Source organism: Bos grunniens, chromosome 7 (assembly GCF_055505025.1).
Source record: "Bos grunniens cultivar Pamir isolate PY7600 chromosome 7, Bosgru_T2T1.0, whole genome shotgun sequence".
Lineage (NCBI taxonomy): Eukaryota > Metazoa > Chordata > Mammalia > Artiodactyla > Bovidae > Bos > Bos grunniens.
This window is the reverse complement of record NC_141171.1, coordinates 36,003,163-36,016,624: the sequence shown is the minus strand read 5'-3', so window position 1 is coordinate 36,016,624 and position 13,462 is coordinate 36,003,163. Positions and strand designations below refer to the sequence as shown.

Below are 13,462 nucleotides of genomic sequence, written 5' to 3'. Positions count from 1 at the left end.
TAATACTGAGGCCACTCATGCCGTTAGAGAAAGCAGTGTGTCAGCACTTTTATTGCCATTATATACCCTATTTGTTCAGAAATTATACACAGAGCCATAAAAATTTGCTTGGCTGAGAGGTATTAGCTCAGCCCACGAATAAACAATTAGATAAAAACCATAAAATGGCTAAGACAATTGATTAACAGTAAAGTTTGGGCCAACTGCATATGTGACCTGGGTTCAATGTCACTTAGAGAGCTCTTTCTGCCATAATCAGGAAAACACTACTACACAAAGATTCTAAGACTGGAGGAAAAGTATCTCAGCACAGATACTAATGGCTGAGGCTGGCTATTTATTGAGTGGGATTCTATATTTCTTTGCTTTGTTGAGAAATGCAAGGAATTAAGGTGAGAGTAAATTTCCACTTTGATGATATTTTGGTGTATCTGGGGAAGTTTTGACCAGAGATCTGGGAAATTGCCTTTAAAATTCCTCCAAATATAAAAAGGTCCATCTTATAGATTAAGGAGTGAGTGAAAGGTTTGTAACTCTAAAGCTATGCATCTATCAGTAAGCTTTTTCTTTAAATCAATGGTTCTAATTTTATATTTAGGCCAATACAAAATAATATTATTGTTAATATCTAAGCACTACTACTGGTTTAGTTCAACTGCAACAACAAAATATCAGAATGAGTGGCTTAAACAATAGACATTTATGGTTTTGGAGATGGGAAGTCTGAGACTGGGTGCTGATGTGGTTGGGTTCTGGTATGGGTCCTCTTCTTGGCTTGCAGATGACCTTCTTCTCTTTGTCCTTACAGGGCAGGGAGAGGGAGGGCTCTGATCTCATATCTTCTTCTTATAAGAACCCTAATCCCATAATCAGGGCTCCACTCTCATCACCTTATCTAAATGTCACAAGGGCTTCACTTCTAAATACCATCACATTCTGGGTGTTATGATTTCAACATATACAGTTGGAGGGTACACAAACATTCAGTCTATGACAGATGGTTAGGTTTTCTTTTAGGTTGATCTTTTTAAAAAACCAAATAAAAGATTACATAAGTCCATTGTTTTAGTAATCCATTGTTGTTGTTTAGTCACTAAGTCCTATCCTACTCCTTTGGACCCCATGGACTGTAGCCCACCAGGCTCCTCTACCCATGGGATTTCCCAGGCAAAAACACTGGAGTGGGCTGCCATTTCCTTCTCCTGGGGACCTTCCTGAGCCAGGCAGGTATAGAACCTGCATCTCTTGCATTGGCAGGCAGATTCTTTACCACTGAGCCACCAGGGGAGCCCCAGTGACTGACAGTGATAATGCCAGTACAGTTGAACTATTTTATTTCTCATCTGGATCCCTGAATGGTGACCCTCTATTATTCATCCTCCAACCCCCCACCCCCGCAAAAAAAAGGCATTGCAAAGTACAAATAGTAAAAATGGAAAACTACCTCATGAGATTATGTAAACACTATTATGTAAACACACGCCTTGTTATATTCTTGAAGCCACACTGTTAGTATTTTAATTTCTATTCTGTAACTTAGTAGGTATAGGATGTTAATGAAAAGTCAATGAGCATCAAGTTAGGAAGAAGAGAAAGTTATTATTTGAGCCAATTGAGAAGCAGATTCTCATCCTTATCACTGGTTAAACCCCAGCAATTGCTCCACTTCCAACAGGTTGCAGAGATGAACCTAATTAACTCATAGTGAATGAGAATGCAGAGTGCCAGTAACCAAGCAAGTTCCTGGCAGAATAAAGATGGCCCCAGACAGAAATACATAACACATGTCTTGGGCATAAAAAGAGAAAAGTGGAATCAAGGCCCATGACACCTTTAATCACCTAAAGCCAAGGATCTGCTATGGAAGATGAGCTGATTAACCACCTCTCTCCATCATGGTGCCCTTAGACCTTCATCACTAATGCCTGCAAATGAGACCATCGGTTTCAAAAAAGGTCTGGATCCCTTCCATCACCTCTACTACTTCATCTTCCATCTTAGTGTCCTGGGAGATAGAAGAAGACTGCAGCTTGTGCACATCAAAAATTGCCTGTAAATACACAAGGAAGTCATATTTTAAATGGATGTGAGAGAGGGAAAAGTACAAGGTGAGCATGAGCTACCTGGGGAGCAATTGTTGCTCTCTAACACTTCCATGGAATGATCTACATTAGGGAGACACACGAGTAATAAAAGAAAAGTGGGATCCATGTCAGAGAAAATGAGAAATGTCAACAAAGTCTACAGAACATGAGATGAAGTTAAAAGAGCTTAAGAAAAAACAGGGCTCAGATACATGGTATTCATTGGTGTTTGCTGCTGCTGCTGCCAAGTCGCTTCAGTCGTGTCCCACTCTGTGCGACCCCAGAGACGGCAGCCCACCAGACTCCCCCGTCCCTGGGATTCTCCAGTCAAGAACACTGGAGTGGGTTGCCATTTCCTTCTCCAGTGCATGAAAGTGAAAAGTGAAAGTGAAGTCGCTCAGTCGTGTCTGACTCTTAGCGACCCCATGGACTGCAGCCCACCAGGCTCCTTTGTCCATAGGATTTTCCAGGCAAGAGTGCTGGAGTGGGGCGCCACTGCCTTCTCCGTCATTGGTGTTTCCTATGTCTATTTCAGTCAGTACTTGCTGAAGACTCACTTGTGTTGAGTATCTATACTCACATGTCTGGTTCTTCAGTTGAGATGTCTAGAAAGCCAGAAAGTTAGCCAAATTCTGTTTATCCTTTTCTCTCTTCATAAGACCTCTGCACTGGGCTGTTTTGGGCTTACTCAAAATGTTGCTATCTTGTATTGGGCTTCCTGTCTCTTGTTTGCCTAAGAGGCTTCCCTGGTGGTTCAGAGGTTAAAGCATCTGCCTGCAGTGTGGGAGACCTGGGTTTGATCCCTGGGTTGGAAAGATTCCCTGGAGAAGGAAATGCCAACCCACTCCAGTATTCTTGCCTGGAGAATCCCATGGACGGAGGAGCCTGGTGGACTATAGTCCATGGGGTTGCAAAGAGTTGGACATGACTGAGCGACTTCACTTTCACTTTCAATCTACATAACAGATGACCAAAGTAAACCCCAGTGGAGGCCTGTCCACATCTATGACAGATAGGATAGATTTAGAGGTGAGGATTCTTGTGGGACAATCAGGAGACTCATTTCAAACCAGCTGATGCCTGTAGAAAAGTTCTGTTCTCTGCACTGAACAGAAGGCCTCCTGCTCAGTAAAAGGGACCCTGCAGGGACTAGCTTTGACAAGAGCAGTCATGGCAGGCCCCAGACAGAACTCCTAACGGTTTTAGGAAACATGAAACAGAAACTCTTCATTGCAAATGCACAGTTTCCAAATCCTGCTCTCATTTTCTCCTCACTCTTCTCAAGCTGCAGTATCTTTGAAATTGCACAGTAAATGTTTCTAATCCAGATGAAAGCTGGGGGCACAATAATAGATCTACTGTAACTTAAGACAGGTGTCTTCACCAGTGCCCACATGTTTTATTTCTATTTCAACTTATATATCCTTATCAACAAGATTAATATTACTATAGTACATAGAAGAAAAAAAAATAATGCTCAAAAAAAAATATGTTTCAAAGAAATCAAAGCAAACATAGCCTCTCAAATAGATGGTTCAAAACAGAAAATGAGTTTTAACATGGTTATTTGTATTTTCAACAAGATTTTGAGATACTGCATCTGTGAAACTAGAATAGCTCACTGGAAAAAGGAAAGTGATGAGGAAAACAATTTCTTCAAATATTTATTGTACACTGAGCTAGTCTATGAGGACTCTGTTGTGAATGAAGAAGGCACACTTCCTTTCCTTAAAAAGTTAGCATTTAAATGGCAAACTATTCATCTGATCCCATTTAATTAAAATGAATTATAAATGTGCACAGTACTATGGTTAACATAGGGCCCAAAAATTCTACTCCTGAGCATATACCCTAAGAAAACCAAAATTGAAAAAGACGCATGTACCCGAATGTTCATTGCAGCACTAGTCACATAGCTAGGACATGGAAGCAACGTAAACGTCCATCAACAGATGAATGGATAAAGAATTTATAATTCGTTATCACAAATAAATGGATTATTACTCGTCCATAAAAACAGACAAATTTGAGTCATTTCTAGTAAGGTGGATGAACCTAGAGCCTGGTATACAGAGTGAAGTCAGAAGGAGAAAACCAAATATCATATTTGTTTTTAAAATATTAGTGCATATATATGGAATCTAGAAAAATGGTACTGACGGACCTATTTGTAGGGCAGTAATAGAGGCACAGAGATAGAGGCCAGACTTGTGGACACAGCAGGGGAAGGAGACGATGGGACAAATTGAGAGAGTAGCATTGAAACATACACGTTACCATATGTAAAACAGCCACTGGGAATTTGCTGTATGACACAGGGAGCTCAAGCCGGTGCTCTGACAGTCTAGCGGGATGGGGCTTCCCTGGTGGCTCAGACAGTAAAGAACCCGCCTGCAGTGCAGGAGACCTGGGTTCGAACCCTGGGTGGGGAAGATCCCCTGGAGGAGGGCATGGCAACTCACTCCAGTATTCTTGCCTGGAGAATCCCCATGGACAGAGGAGCCTGGTGAGTGAGTTACAGCCCATGGGGTCGCAGAGTCAGACACCACTGAACGACTAAGCACAGCGCAGCACATAGAGGGGTGACATGGGGTGGGAGGCGGCAGGAGATTCAGGAGAGAGGGGCCCTACTATACCTATGGTTGATGCATGTTGACTTATGGCAGAAACCAACACAACATTGTAAAGCAATTATCCTCCAATTAAAAACAAATTGTTTAAAATGTTAACTAATTGTAATAATGGTCACACTAATACAAATGTTAATAGGTGAAACTGTGTGTGGGGAAAGGAGGGGTATGTGGAGGGGATGTAATCGGAAACTCTATACTTTCTGCGCAATTTTCCTAGAAACCTGAAACTGCCCTTTAGAAATCTAATTAAAAAAACAAAGAAAGAAGAAGACAACTTTCTAAAGCCCAAGAAAGGCTAGAATTTAAAGATAAAACTGTTTACCAAGTATCTGACAAGCTTACTTGGCCCTGAGTTTATGACACTGAAAGAAAGTAAAGCCAGACTGAAAAATGAGGTGTTTGGTGGTAATAAAGTCAGTTAAAGGAGAAACAGAAAAAGGGCATAGAAGGAGAGCAGGAAAAATGGTGGCAATGGATCATATAGATTACCCTCTAAAATAGGCAAAACACCAGGGGGAAAACATCCCAAGTGCCTTGCAGGAGAAAGTAGAGCCCATATCAGCTACCAGTCAGAGCTAAGTGCCATAGAAAGGCAGCATTTCCTCGGGTCTCATCTATGCGGTACAACCGGGGGCTATGCTAGCAGGCGACATAAATATAGCTGGGAACCAAACAGTAAATTAAATCTGTTGAACGAAAGCAAATTTTTAGGTTAGAAAAAAATAAAATGAAGAGAGATGATACCTGGAAGGCTTGAATATATGTTATAGAAATGAGGGTTCCTACAAATGGCTTATCACGATGGGTAGACAGATCTGTTGTACGGTACAATCAGACTGGTGGGAACTGTATGCCACCTTTGGGGGCTCAAGAGTAAGCCTTTCCTGACTTCATCAAAATCTCTTTTGCTGGAGCAGAAAAATATTTTTGACTGTCCATCCTTCGTTTCATTCTGGGTTAAATCACCATTATCCTTTGGAAGTTGAGCTATGTCACTCAGTTCTAAGAATAAGACTTTTATCTATTTCTTTATCTAAGACCAAATATTTCTCAGGCCCCTGAGTACCTGCACAATATATTCTCTAGTGTTTTTCCACAATTCAAGGGACTGGAATACTCAGGGTCCTAGAACCTTTTTGCAATATATGGTCTAGATCAATAAAACAAGGCTCTTTTGAATATAAGACTTAGAAGAATGAAACTATGCAAATGCAAGGCAGTATTGGTGATGGGACTAAGTCCCGCCTTTCCATCACAAAATACTAAAAGCAGTTTGCTGCTGCTGCTGCTAAGTCGCTTCATTCGTGTCCAACTCTGTGCGACCCCATAGACGGCAGCCCACCAGGCTCCCCCGTCCCTGGGATTCTCCAGGCAAGAACACTGGAGTGGATTGCTGTTTCCTTCTCCAATGCAGGAAAATGAAAAGTAAAAGTGAAGTCGCTCAGTCATGTCTGACTCTTTAGCAACCCCATGGACTGCAGCCCACCAGGCTCCTCCGTCCATGGGATGCATGGGAAAAACTAGGAGGCTAAAATATAGCAGGAAATCTGAGATGAGTGGATTCTTCTCTGTGACTCTGTGTAAAAAATCACCCTCTTAATGCATAAATGCTAACAGTCATGATAGACAATTTTTACATTACAGAGTAAGAGAGGTAGGCATAATAAGCAAATTCGTTTACCAAAAAAAAAAATGACGACTTCAGATGTTGGCTAAGAAGTTAAACTTGGGTACACCTAGTTGTTCTTGTCTGGGGAGTCATTTCTCATCTTGAGGAAGGAGTGAAAGAATTCTAAGTATCACAGTCATCTATATTCCTAACAGGGATTCTTCATCAGTCTAATATTTCCATAAAGGCAATTTTATGGCAGGAACAGGATCTGACTAAATTGAATGGATGAATATATTTTACAATAAACCTAAAACAGGACAGAGTTCAATAAATTCCCTAACAACTTTTTTCCTGCTTATGTATTTGAGGCCACATTCAATAGACACAATATTGATTTTCACATAAATGCCAGTGATTATTCTGTGAGACAGAGGAAAAAATAAATAAATAAGAAGGATACAAGGGCATCTGTTCTGTCTCACAAAACTTTTCTTTGATGAAGCAACTCCTTTCCCAAAAGAATCATGAAGGGTTGGGGCAGAATTATCCTTGAGTTGATCTTAGCTATATAGCAATCAAGAAAGGAAGATGATGAGATATTAACTCACACCAGTCAGAATGGCCATCATCAAAAATCTACAAATGATAAATGGTAGAGAGGGTGTGGAGAAAAGGGAATCCTCTTGCGCTATTGATGGGAATGTAATTGATAAAACCACTATGGAGAACAATATGGAGGTTCCTCAAAAAACTAAAACTAGAAGTACCGCATGACCTAGCAATCCCACTCCTGGGCAAATATCCTGAGAAAAGCATAGTTCAAAAAGACCCATGCTCCCCAGTGTTCACTGCAGCGATATTTACAACAGCCAGGACATGGAAACAACCTAGATGTCCACTGATAGATGAATGGATGAAGAAGAAGTGGTACACATATACAATGGAATACTACTCAGCCATAAAAAAGGAACAAAATGGGGTCATATACAGAGACACAGACAGACAGTGACAATGAGGGCCACAAATTTTGAAGACGAAAGCAGTTTCTACAGCTACATTAGAAGAGTGTAATAACAAAGATAAATTCAAAATAATTGAAAGTATAACAATCCATCCTTGAATAAGCTGGCTTCTTGATACAGTAACACCTTTCCAAATGCTTTTTTTTTTTTTTTTTTTCTTTTCAGGACCTAAGGTCAACACTTTGATTTGATTTTTAACAAATCAACACTACTGCTTTGATTTTTAATGATGTTTTTAGCCCTTGCAAGGAGCACTGTTTTTTACCTGGGTTGCCACTGCTGCAGCAAAACACTCACACAGCTTCTGTTTCTGAATAAAAGAAATAACTCACAGAAAAAAAAAAAGAAGATGGTGACAGATGAAAGACACTTTGATTGTGGCATGGAATCAAACAGACTTTGAATCTCTGACACTTTACTAAACTGGGAGAGTTTGCTGAATCTTAGCTCAAAAATACTAATGGATACCAATACTGGCCTCAGGAAATTGTTTCAGAGGTTATATCAAGTGATTAAAATATAGGAGGAAGTTGTCAATTTTTTTCAATGATACTGAAAGAAAGACTACTAGTCCAATTTTAAACAATAATGTTCAGAAAGTGACCCTTGTATATATAACAGTTTAAAATATGATGAATAAGGCACACACTTCAAGTCAACTACCAGTCTTTGGCCCAATTAGCTCTGAAAAAGGAGTAAGTCATCTGATGCAAAGCATGATGACCTCTAATTTTAAAAGTGTCCAGTCTAGCCACCTCATTCACTGAGGTGTCTTGGAGTAGAGCTGCCTACACTGGCTTGTGATTGATTAATCCAATCAATTCTCTCTTTTGAATTTCAATTCAACCTCCTTCCACAATTGGCCAATTGGGTTTCCCCATGACAGTATCAGATGCCTCTGCTGAGAGACTGGAGGATCAGATCACCATATCAATGCTCTTATCCTGATTTTCATATGGAGTGAAAGTGTTAGTTGCAAAGTTGTGTCCAACTCTGACCCCATGGACTTCAGCTTGCCAGGCTCTTCTGTCCACGGAATTCTCAGGCAAGAATACTGGAGTGGGTTGCCATTCCCTTCTCCAGGAGATCTTCCCGATCTGGGGATTGAACCCAAGTCTCCTGAATTGCAGGCAGATTCTTTACCATCTGAACAACATGGATTCTTTTAAATCATGAGTAACAAAATATTCCACTGTGATGAAATGCAAATTGAAAATCCAGTGAGGTACCACCTCAGTCCACTCAAGAATGGTCATCATTAAAAGGTCTACAAAGAACAAACGCTGGAGAGGGTATGGAGAAAACGGAACCCTCCTACGTATTTGTGGGAATGTAAGTTGGTACAGCCACTATGGGGAACAGTATGAAGGTTCGTAAAAAAACTAAAAATAGAGTTGCCAAATGATCCAGCAGTCCCACACCTGGCCACATATTCAGACAAAAATCTAATTTGAAAAGATACATGCACCCCTGTGTTCATAACAGCACTATTCACGATAGCCAAGACATGGAAACAACCAAAATATCCACTGACAGATGAATGGATAAAGAAAATGTGGTACATGTACAGAATGGAATACTAAGCCATAAAAAATCATGAAATAATGTTATTTGCAGCAACGTGGACCTAGAGATTATCATAGTAAGTGAAGTAAGATAAACAGAGAAAGACAAATAATATACGATATCACTTGTGGAATCTAAAATATGACTCAGACTTAACTATGAAACAGAATCACAGACAGAGATAACAGATTTGTGGCTGCCAGGGATTGGGGTGTATGGGGGAGATGAATTGGGAGTTTTGGATTAACAGATGAAAACTACTTAATATAGGATGGGTAAATAATAAGGTCCAACTACTGTATAGCATCAATTCTTCGGTGCTCAGCTTTCTTCACAGTCCAACTCTCACATCCATACATGCTGCTGCTGCTGCTGCTGCTAAGTCACTTCAGTCGTGTCCGACTCTGTGTGACCCCACAGATGGCAGCCCACCAGGCACCCCCTTTCCTGGGATTCTCCAGGCAAGAACACTGGAGTGGGTTACCATTTCCTTCTCCAATTCATGAAAGTGAAAAGTGAAAGTGAAGTCGCTCAGTCATGTCCGACTCTTAGCAACCCCATGGACTGCAGCCCACCAGGCTCCTCCGTCCATGGGATTTTCCAGGCAAGAGTACTGGAATGGGTGCCATTGCCTTCTCCGCACATGACCACTGGAGAAACCATAGCCTTGACTAGACGGACCTTTGTTGGCAAAGTAATGTCTCTGCTTTTGAATATGCTATCTAGGTTGGTCATAACTTTTCTTCCAAGGAGTAAGCGTCTTTTAATTTCATAGCTGCAGTCACCATCGGCAGCGATTTTGGAGCCCCCCAAAAATAAAGTCGGACACTGTTTCCACTGTTTCCCCATCTATTTCCCATGAAGTGATGGGACCAGATGCCATGGTTTTCTAAATGTTGAGTTTTAAGCCAACTTTTTCACTCTCCTCTTTCACTTTCATCAAGAGGCTTTTGAGTTCCTCTTCACTTTCTGCCATAAGAGTGGTGTCATCTGCATATCTGAGGTTATTGATATTTCTCCCGGCAATCTTGATTACAGCTTGTGCTTCTTCCAGCCCAGCGTTTCTCATGCTGTACTCTGCATATAAGTTAAATATGCTTATTCTTTTGAACTGTGGTGTTGGAGAAGACTCTTGAGAGTCCCTTTGGACTGGAAGGAGATCCAACCAGTCCATTCTGAAGGAGATCAGTCCTGGGTGTTTTTTGGAAAGAATGATGCTAAAGCTGAAACTCCAATACTTTGGCCACCTCATGCGAAGAGTTGACTCATTGGCAAAGACTCTGATGCTGGGAGGGATTGGGGGCAGGAGGAGAAGGGGACGACAGAGGACGAGATGGCTGGATGGCATCACCGACTTGATGGACGTGAGTCTGAGTGAACTCTGGGAATTGGTGATGGACAGGGAGGCCTGGCGTGCTGTGATTTATGGGGTCGCAAAGAGTCGGACACAACTGAGCTACTGAACTGAACTGACTGAATTGTATAGCATAAGGAACTGTATTCAATATTCTCTGATTAACCATAATGGAAAAGTTATATATGTAAAAGTGAATCACTTCACTCCCCTAGAGCCAGACGTCCTGGAGTGTGAAGTCAAGTGGGCCTTAGGAAACATTACTATGAACAAAGCTAGTGGAGGTGATAGAATTCCATCTAAGCTATTTCAGATCCTAAAAGATGATGCTGTTAAAGTGCTGTGCTCATTATGCCAGCAAATTTGGAAAACTCAGCAGTGGCCATAAAACTGGAAAAGGTCAGTTTTCATTTCAGTCCCAATGAAAGGCAATGCCAAAGAATGTTCAAATTACCATACAATTGCACTCATTTCATATGCTAGCAAGATTATGCTCAAAATCCTTCAAGCCAGGCTTCAGCAGTATGTGAACAGTGAAATTCCAGATGTACAAGCTGGATTTAGAAAAGGCAGAGGAACCAGAGATCAAAATGCCAGCATACACTGGATCATAGAATAAGCAAGGGAATTCAAAAAATAAAAAATAAAAAAATATTTCTGCTTCATTAACTACGGTAAAACCTTTGACTCTGTGAATCACTACAAACTGTGAAATATTCTTAAAGAGATGGGAATACCAGACAACATTACCTGCTGCCTGAGAAACCTGTGTGCAGGCCAAGAAGCAACGATTAGAACTGGACATGGAACAACGGACTGGTTCAAAATTGGGAAAGAGGTACATCAAGGCTGTATATTGTCACCTTGTTTATTTAACTTATATGTAGAGTACATCATACAAAATGCTGGGCTGGATGAAGCAGAAGCTGGAATTTCCAGGAGAAATAACAACAGCCTCAGATATCCAGATGATACCACATTAATAGCAGAAAGTAAAGAGGAACTAAAGAGCCTCTTGATGAGGGTGTAAGAGGAGAGTGAAAAAACTGGCATAAAACTCAACATTCAAAATTCGAAGATCATGCATCCAGTTCTATCACTTCTTGGCAAATAGATGGTCAAAAGTGGAAACAGTGTCAGATTTCATATTCTTGGGCTCCAAAACCAATATGGATGATGACTACATCCATGAAATTAAAAGATGCTTGCTCCTTGGAAGAAAAGCTATGACCAACCTAGATGGCATATTAAATAGCAGAGACATCATCTTGCTGACAAAGGTCCATCTAGTCAAAGCTATGGTTTTTCCAGTAGTCATGTACAGATGTGAGTGTCGGACCATAAGGAAGCCTGAGCGCCAAAGAATTGATGCTTTCAAACTGTGGTGCTGGAGAAGACTCTTGAGAGTCCCTTGGACTGCAAGGAGATCAAACCAGTCAATCCTAAGAGAAGTTAACCCTGACTATTCATTGGAAGGACTGATGCAAGCTGAAACTTCAATATTTTGGCTACCTGATGGGAAGAACTGACTCATTGAAAAAGACCCTCATGCTGGGAAAGACTGAAGGCAAGATGAGAAGGAGGTGACAGAGGTTGAGATGGTTGGATGGCATCTCTGACTCAACTGACATGAATTTGAGCAAACTCAGGGAGATAGTGAAGGACAGGGAACCCTGGTGTGCTGCAGGTCATGGGCTCTCAAGAAGTCAGCCGTTGAACAAAAACAACAAAACCAACTGTACTTAAATAAAATAAATAATAAATTTAAAAATTCCTCTATGAGACCTGTGATGCCACTGATATCATTTGCTTTCCTGAGTATGTTTATAAATAAAAAGGTCCAATGTAGATGAGAGCTAATATGAATATATCAAGTTTATACCTGAAACTGCCTAGTGTATTATTGTAGAATTCCCCAAACTCATTGACCCATAATTAAATAAATTTAAACATTAAATACATTTAAATAAAATTAAACATTGTCACTATAAGAATTATCATGGTTTTTAGAAGATGCATTATGAGAATCGAATTCTGACTTTGTTACATTAACACTAATGTAGGATCTGCTGTGTTGGATGGTTCAACAAAAGACCACAAGGGAAACTGACATAGAGAAGATTATTATTCATGAGTCTTAGCGGAAGTAAATGTCTTCAGGGGCCACATAGGGAGGTCAAGGGAGATTGCAGACAGAGAGAATGATGGGACCTGGGGCTCATGTCTTTATTAAATTCCAGCAGGGAGGTATTATGGGTTTCCTGGGCTAAGGCCAGATTGATCAAATAAAAAAGACCGGGGTTCTGATAACCTCCAAAGAAGACTTATAAGGGGTGCACAAGGAGAAGGTCCCACAAAGCAGGGGAGATTGTCACTGATAGAGACTGCTGGGAAAGTTATTCCAGGAGCTTACATCTGCTTGTGACTCTGTAGGCTGTCATATAGAACCTGAAATCTCAGGAGGAGTTAGTGTCTGTTCAAGGCCTCTGGCCACACAAAATAGCTGTTGAAGCACCAATAACATGGAGTAGTTAACTAGACTCTTGACAATGGGTTTCCATTAGGTGAACTGCATGTACAGTATTTTACCACATAAGTGACTACAGAATCCTTCCGTGTAACATATTACCATATTAATTTCTTGTATCACCCATTTCATGAAGCACTATATTTGAACACCTGCCCTGCTACATTAATTATAAGACCATGAAACCATACGAACCAGAGGAAACTCTGCTAATTTATGACTAAAGAAGGTAATTAAAATAAAGTCAGAAAAATCTTCATCTGGGATTAAACAAGAAGCTTCCTTTGGATTTTGCTGCTTTGGGTAAATCTATTGTGTTTGAAAAAAAATGTTCTCATTTGGGGTGTTTAAGTGGCAATAGAAATCATCACGTAACTTGCCCGTTGTGATGACTAATCAATGAATGCATTGATAAAAAACAGATGCAAAGTCGGAACTCGGTGGTCTGTGAATGCTATGGAATGTCCCTAAAGGTATGCAGTTTTATTTCAGGTGGCAGGAAAGTGGCGCTCAGCACTGGGCACTGACTGGCTAAACGTTCCTTTGGTTTTGTCTTGTTTAATGAATAGTTATGAATGGCCCTGATAAATATATCAAAACATTGGAATATGTATGTATATATTTACACGTAAATTTGTATATTGTCATATGTGTATATGTGTGT

General features: G+C 40.5%; 1 protein-coding gene across 16 annotated transcripts in view; it reads right to left on the bottom strand.

Annotated features, from left to right (window-relative positions):
* Positions 1-13,462, bottom strand: part of LOC147369033 (uncharacterized) — a 1,040,253-nt gene that overhangs the window by 108,022 nt on the left and 918,769 nt on the right. The window lies entirely within an intron of this gene.